At 43.6% G+C, this 6,000-nt stretch overlaps 1 protein-coding gene across 1 annotated transcript in view; it reads right to left on the reverse strand.

Moving 5' to 3' along the window:
- Positions 1-6,000, reverse strand: part of tpk2 (thiamin pyrophosphokinase 2) — a 164,681-nt gene that overhangs the window by 39,392 nt on the left and 119,289 nt on the right. The gene's annotated exons all lie outside the window — the stretch shown is intronic.

Below are 6,000 nucleotides of genomic sequence, written 5' to 3' on the forward strand. Positions count from 1 at the left end.
GATAAAAACAATATTAATTAAAGAGTGATAAAAACACATTGCAAGTTAAAAAGTGCAAGGTGGAGAGAGTGAGGCAGGTATAACAGTCAATAACATTGTATAATGTTACCATTTACCCCCCGCCGTTGGAACTGAAGAGTCGCATAGTGTGGGGGAGGAACGATCCTCAGTCTGTCAGTGGAGCAGGACAATGACAGCAGTCTGTCGCTGAAGCTGATCCTCTGTCTGGAGAGGTTACTGTTCAGTGGATGCAGCGGGTTCTTCATGATTGACAGGAGCCTGCTCAGCGCCCATCGCTCTGCCACAGATGTCAAACTGTTCATCTTCGTGCCTCCAATAGAGCCTGCCTTCCTCACCAGTTTGTCCAGGTGTGATGCGTCCCTCTTCTTTATGCTGCCTCCCCAGCACACCACCGCATAGAAGAGGGCGTTTGCCACAACCGTTTGATAGAACATGCAGATGCTGAAAGACGCCAGCCTTTTAAGGAAGAATAGTCGTCTCTGTCCTCTCTTGCACAGAGCATCAGTATTGGCAGTCCAGTACATTTTATCATCCAGCTGCACTCCCAGGTATTTAAAGGTCTGAACCCTCTGCACACAGTCACCTCTGATAATCACAGGGTCCGTGAGGGGCCTGGGCCTCCTAAAATCCACCACCAGCTCTTTGGTTTTGCTGGTGTTCAGTTGTAAGTGGTTTGAGTTGCACCATTTAACAAAGTCCTTGATTAGGTTCCTATACTCCTCCTCCAGCCCACTCCTGATGCAGCCCATGATAGCAGTGTCATCAGCGAACTTTTGCACGTGGCAGGACTCTGAGTTGTATTGGAAGTCCGATGTATATAGGCTGAACAGGACAGGAGAAAGCACAGTCCCCTGCGGCGCTCCTGTGCTGCTGACTACAATGTCGGACCTGCAGTTCCTGAGACGCACATATTGAGGTCTGTCTGTAAGATAGTTCACGTTCCATGCCACCAGGTATGAATCTACTCCCATCTATGTCAGCTTGTCCCTAAGGAGCAGAGGTTGGATGGTGTTGAAGGCAGTAGAGAAGTCCAGAAACATAATTCATACTGCACCACTGCCTCTGTCCAAGTGGGAGAGGGATCGTTGTAGCATGTAGATGATGGCATCCGCCGCTCCCACCTTCTCCTGGTATGCGAACTGCAGAGTGTCGAGGGCGTGGCGGACCTGTGGCCTCAGGTGGTGAAGCAGCAGCCACTCCATGGTCTTCATCACATGTGACGTCAGGGCGACAGGCCTGAAGTCATTCAGCTCACCAGGACGTGATACCTTTGGGACTGGGGTGATGCAAGATGTTTTCCAAAGCCTCGGGACTCTCCCCTATTCCAGGCTCAGGTTGAAGATGCACTGTAGAGGACTCCCCAGCTCCAATGCACAGGCCTTCAATAGTCATGGCGATACTCCATCTGGACCCACTGCTTTGCTGGCATGGAGTCTCCTCAGCTCTCTGCTTACCTGGGCTGCTGTAATTGTGGCTGGGGGAAACTCTCTCCTATGCTGGTATCAGCAGATGGATGGGTGGATGATGCAGTACTCTGGGGTGAGAGTGGGTTTGGGTGATCAAACCTGCTAAAAAAGTTGTTCATCAGGTTTGATTTCTCCCTGTCTCTCTCGATGGAGGCACCCTGCTTTGAGCTGCAGCCAGTGATGATCTTCATCCCATCTCACACTTCCTTCATGTTGTTATTCGGCAACTTTTGCTCCAGTTTTCTCCTGTACTGCTCGTTCGCCGCCCTGAGCTGGACTCAGAGTTCCTTCTGCACGCGCCTGAGCTCATGCTGATCACCGCCTTTAAAAGCCCTTTTCTTCTGGTTCAAAAGGCCCTTGATGTCACTTGTAATCCATGGCTTGTTGTTAGCATAGCAGCATTTAGAAATCTCAAAGTGTCTGATAAGTTATGATCAGCTACAAACTGTGCAACTGTTTTTGTTGTGTTAGATCTTATCACCCCTGTGGTTGAAGACCTATCCAGGTCTGGATTTAAAACATAGTTAAAGTCTCCAGCCTTTATAGTATTATGAGTGTTCACATTAGGAATGGATGCAAATGCATTTTGGATGAAGTCTCTATCATCCACATTAGATGCGTAGATATTTATCAAAATCACTTTAAAATGAAATAAATTAGCCATAACGAACACAGAATCAGATACTACATCTGATACCACAAATGAAATTGTTCTATGTATTAAGATTGCCAGACAAGAAAGACATTTTGCAAATATTCACATAATTGCAACAGACTGAAAGATAATACTACTTTACACAATCCAAAGTCAACAATAAATTTGCATTGCTTCTGAACAACAGTTTATAGTTAGTTAGTAAAACCAGTGCAATTTCTAGCCCAGATTTCATATTTGCCAGTGTTTTAAATTCAAAGAACCACATAATATGCCTGGCCAAAAAAAAGTCGCCACCTGGATTTAACTAAGCGAATAGGTACAAGCCTCCTATTGGATAATTACTGCATGGGCGATTATCTTTCAGCTGGCAACAAGTTATTTAACCCCAACTGGTGCAATGAGGTGCTTCTCATTTCTTAAACAACCATGTCGAAAGACACATCTCGTGGTCGTGGAAAAGATGTTAGTCTGTTTGAGAAGGGTCAAATCATTGGCATGCATCAAGCAGAAAAAACATCTAAGGAGATTGCAGAAACTACTAAAATTGGGTTAAGAACTGTCCAACGCATTATTAAAAACTGGAAGGATAGTGGGGACCCATCGTCTTCGAGGAAGAAATGTGGCCGGAAAAAAATCCTGAATGATCGTGATCGGCGATCACTTAAACATTTGGTGAAATCAAATCGAAGAAAAACAACAGTAGAACTCAGGTCTATGTTTAATAGTGAAAGTAAGAGCATTTCCACACACACAATGCGAAGGGAACTCAAGGGATTGGGACTGAACAGCTGTGTAGCCGTAAGAAAACCACTAATCAGTGAGGCAAACCGGAAAAAAAAGGCTTCAATTTGCTAGGGAGCATAAAGATTGGACTCTGGAGCAATGGAAGAAGGTCATGTGGTCTGATGAGTCCAGATTTACCCGGTTCCAGAGTGATGGGCGCATCAGGGTAAGAAGAGAGGCAGATGAAGTGATGCACCCATCATGCCTAGTGCCTACTGTACAAGCCTTTGGGGGCAGTGCTATGATCTGGGGTTGCTGCAGTTGGTCAGGTCTAGGTTCAGCAACAGTATATGCTCCAAGAATGAGGTCAGCTGACTACCTGAATATACTGAATGACCAGGTTATTCCATCAATGGATTTTTTCTTCCCGGATGGCACGGGCATATTCCAAGATGACAATACCAGGATTCATTGGGCTCAAATTGTGAAAGAGTGGTTCAGGGAGCATGAGACATCATTTTCACACATGGATTGGCCACCACAGAGTCCAGACCTTAACCCCATTGAGAATCTTTGGGATGTGCTGGAGAAGGCTTTGCGCAGCGGTCAGACTCTACCATCATCAATGCAAGATCTTGGTGAAAAAATAATGCAACATTGGATGGAACTAAATCTTGTGACATTGCAGAAGCTTATCGAAACAATGCCACAGTGAATGCGTGCCGTAATCAAAGCTAAAGGCTGTCCAACGAAATATTAGAGTGTGTGACCTTTTTTTTTTGGTGGCGACTTTTTTTTTGGCCAGGTAGTGTATAATCAGTTTCTGTCTAATAAACAAACCATTAGACACTGCAGGAGTTACATTCAGCATTTTGAGACTCCTTTAGCAATACTGAAAATGTACACTGAAAGAATTAAGCACAAACAATATCGGGAGAAGCACCAGTTCTCTGTAGGGTGTGCTCACATACAAACTCACCGAAAAACATTTTTCTGAAAATGTGTACTAACAAACTATTATTCAGAAAAATTGTTATTAATAATAAACTCTACAGATAAAGGAATCTGAACATGTTAATTTTTATCAAACACCAAAGTTATCACTAGCTTGTCACTAACACAGAATGCAAAGTAAAAGGAAACTGAGCAATTTGCTTCTAAGTGTGATGCAGTTGGGATAAGGAACAGCACCTCCAGGTCTGAGGTCACGGTTCTCTATCAGAAAAGATTGCTCTCTCCAGGTATGTGGGGGGTTGGGGTTCAAGTATCTTAGGGTCTTCTTCATAAGTGATAGAAACACAAGATCAATAAGCAATTGGAGCACCACCAACTCTTCTGCAGGTGCTGTAACAGTAAATGGTGCTGATGCGGCAGCTGAGTCTAAAGTGAAAGTCTTGGTTTACCAGCCAATCTACATTTCAAAAGAATGAGATTTCAGTACAAGCTGCAGAAATTAGATTTCCTCACAAGGTGGCTGGGAAGGCTCTATGATTCAGCAGACCCTCAGAGTACAGTTGCTGCTCCTCCAGATTGAGAGGAGCCTGTTGAGGAGGTGTCAATTATGTTGAGGACATGTCATTATGATATCCCCTGGGTGCCTCCTCCAGAACTGCCCCAGGCATGTCCCACTGGACAGTCCGTCGTTATGTCATTATCAATTAAGCAGATAAAAGGCCTGGAGTTGATTTGAGGTGTGGTGCTTGCATGTGGAAGATTTTTCTGTGAACAGACAATATGCGGTTAAAGGAGCTCTCCATGCAGGTGAAAGTAACCATCCTTAAGCTGCGAAAACAGAAAAAACCCATCCGAGAAATTGCTACAATATTATGAGTGGCAAAATCTATAGTTTGGTACATCCTGAGAAAGAAACCAAGCACTGGTGAACACAGCAACGCAAAAAGACCTGGACGTCCATGGAAGACAACAGTGGTGGATGATCGCAGAATCATTTTCATGGTGAAAAGAAACCCCTTCACAACAGCCAGCCAAGAGCACAACACTCTCCAGGGGGTAGGCATATCGATATCCAAGTCTACCATAAAGAGAAGACTGCATGAAAGTAAATACAGAGGGTGCACTGCAAGGTGCAAGCCACTCATAAGCCTCAGGAATAGAAAGGCTAGATTGGATTTTGCTAAAAAAGCCAGCACAGTTCTGGAAAAACATTCTTAGGACAGATGAAACCAAGATCAACCTCTACCAGAATGATGGCAAGAAAAAAGTATGGAGAAGGTGTGGAACAGCTCAATATCCAAAGCATACCACATCATCTGTAAAACACGGTGGAGGCAGTGTGATGGCTTGGGCGTGCATGGCTGCCAGCGGCACTGGAACACTAGTGTTTATTGATGATGTGACGCAGGACAGAAGCAGCCAAAGCAACCCAGGAGTTTATTAAAGCAAAGAAGTGGAAAATTCTTGAATGGCCAAGTCAGTCACCTGATCTTAACCCAACTGAGCATGCATTTCACTTGTTGAAGACTAAACTTTGGACAGAAAGGCCCACAAACAAACAGCAACTGAAAGCCACTGCAGTAAAGGCCTGGAAGAGCATTAAAAAGGAGGAAACCCAGCATCTGGTGATGTCCATGAGTTCAAGACATCAGGCTGTCATTGCCAGCAAAGGGTTTTCAACCAAGTATTAGAAATGAACATTTTATTTCCAGTTATTTAATTTGTCCAATTACTTTTGAGCCCCTGAAATGAAGGGATTGTGCTAAAAAAATGATTTAGTTGCCTCACATTTTTATGCAATCGTTTTGTTCACCCCACTGAATTAAAGCTGAAAGTCTGCACTTCAACTGCATCTGAGTTGTTTCATTTAAAATTCATTGTGGTAATGTACAGAACCAAAATTAGAAAAAAGTTGTCTCTGTCCAAATATTTATGGACCTAACTGTATATATACATACATACATGTATGTATACATGCATACATACATACATATGTGTATACATACACATGTGTGTATATTATATATATATATATATATATATATATACACATACATACACACACACACACACACACACACACACACACACACACACACACACACACACACACACACACACACACATATATACAGTACTGTGCAAAAGTTTTAGGCAGGTGTGAAAAAATGCTGTAAA

The sequence above is a fragment of the Erpetoichthys calabaricus genome, chromosome 11, assembly GCF_900747795.2.
Source record: "Erpetoichthys calabaricus chromosome 11, fErpCal1.3, whole genome shotgun sequence".
NCBI lineage: Eukaryota > Metazoa > Chordata > Cladistia > Polypteriformes > Polypteridae > Erpetoichthys > Erpetoichthys calabaricus.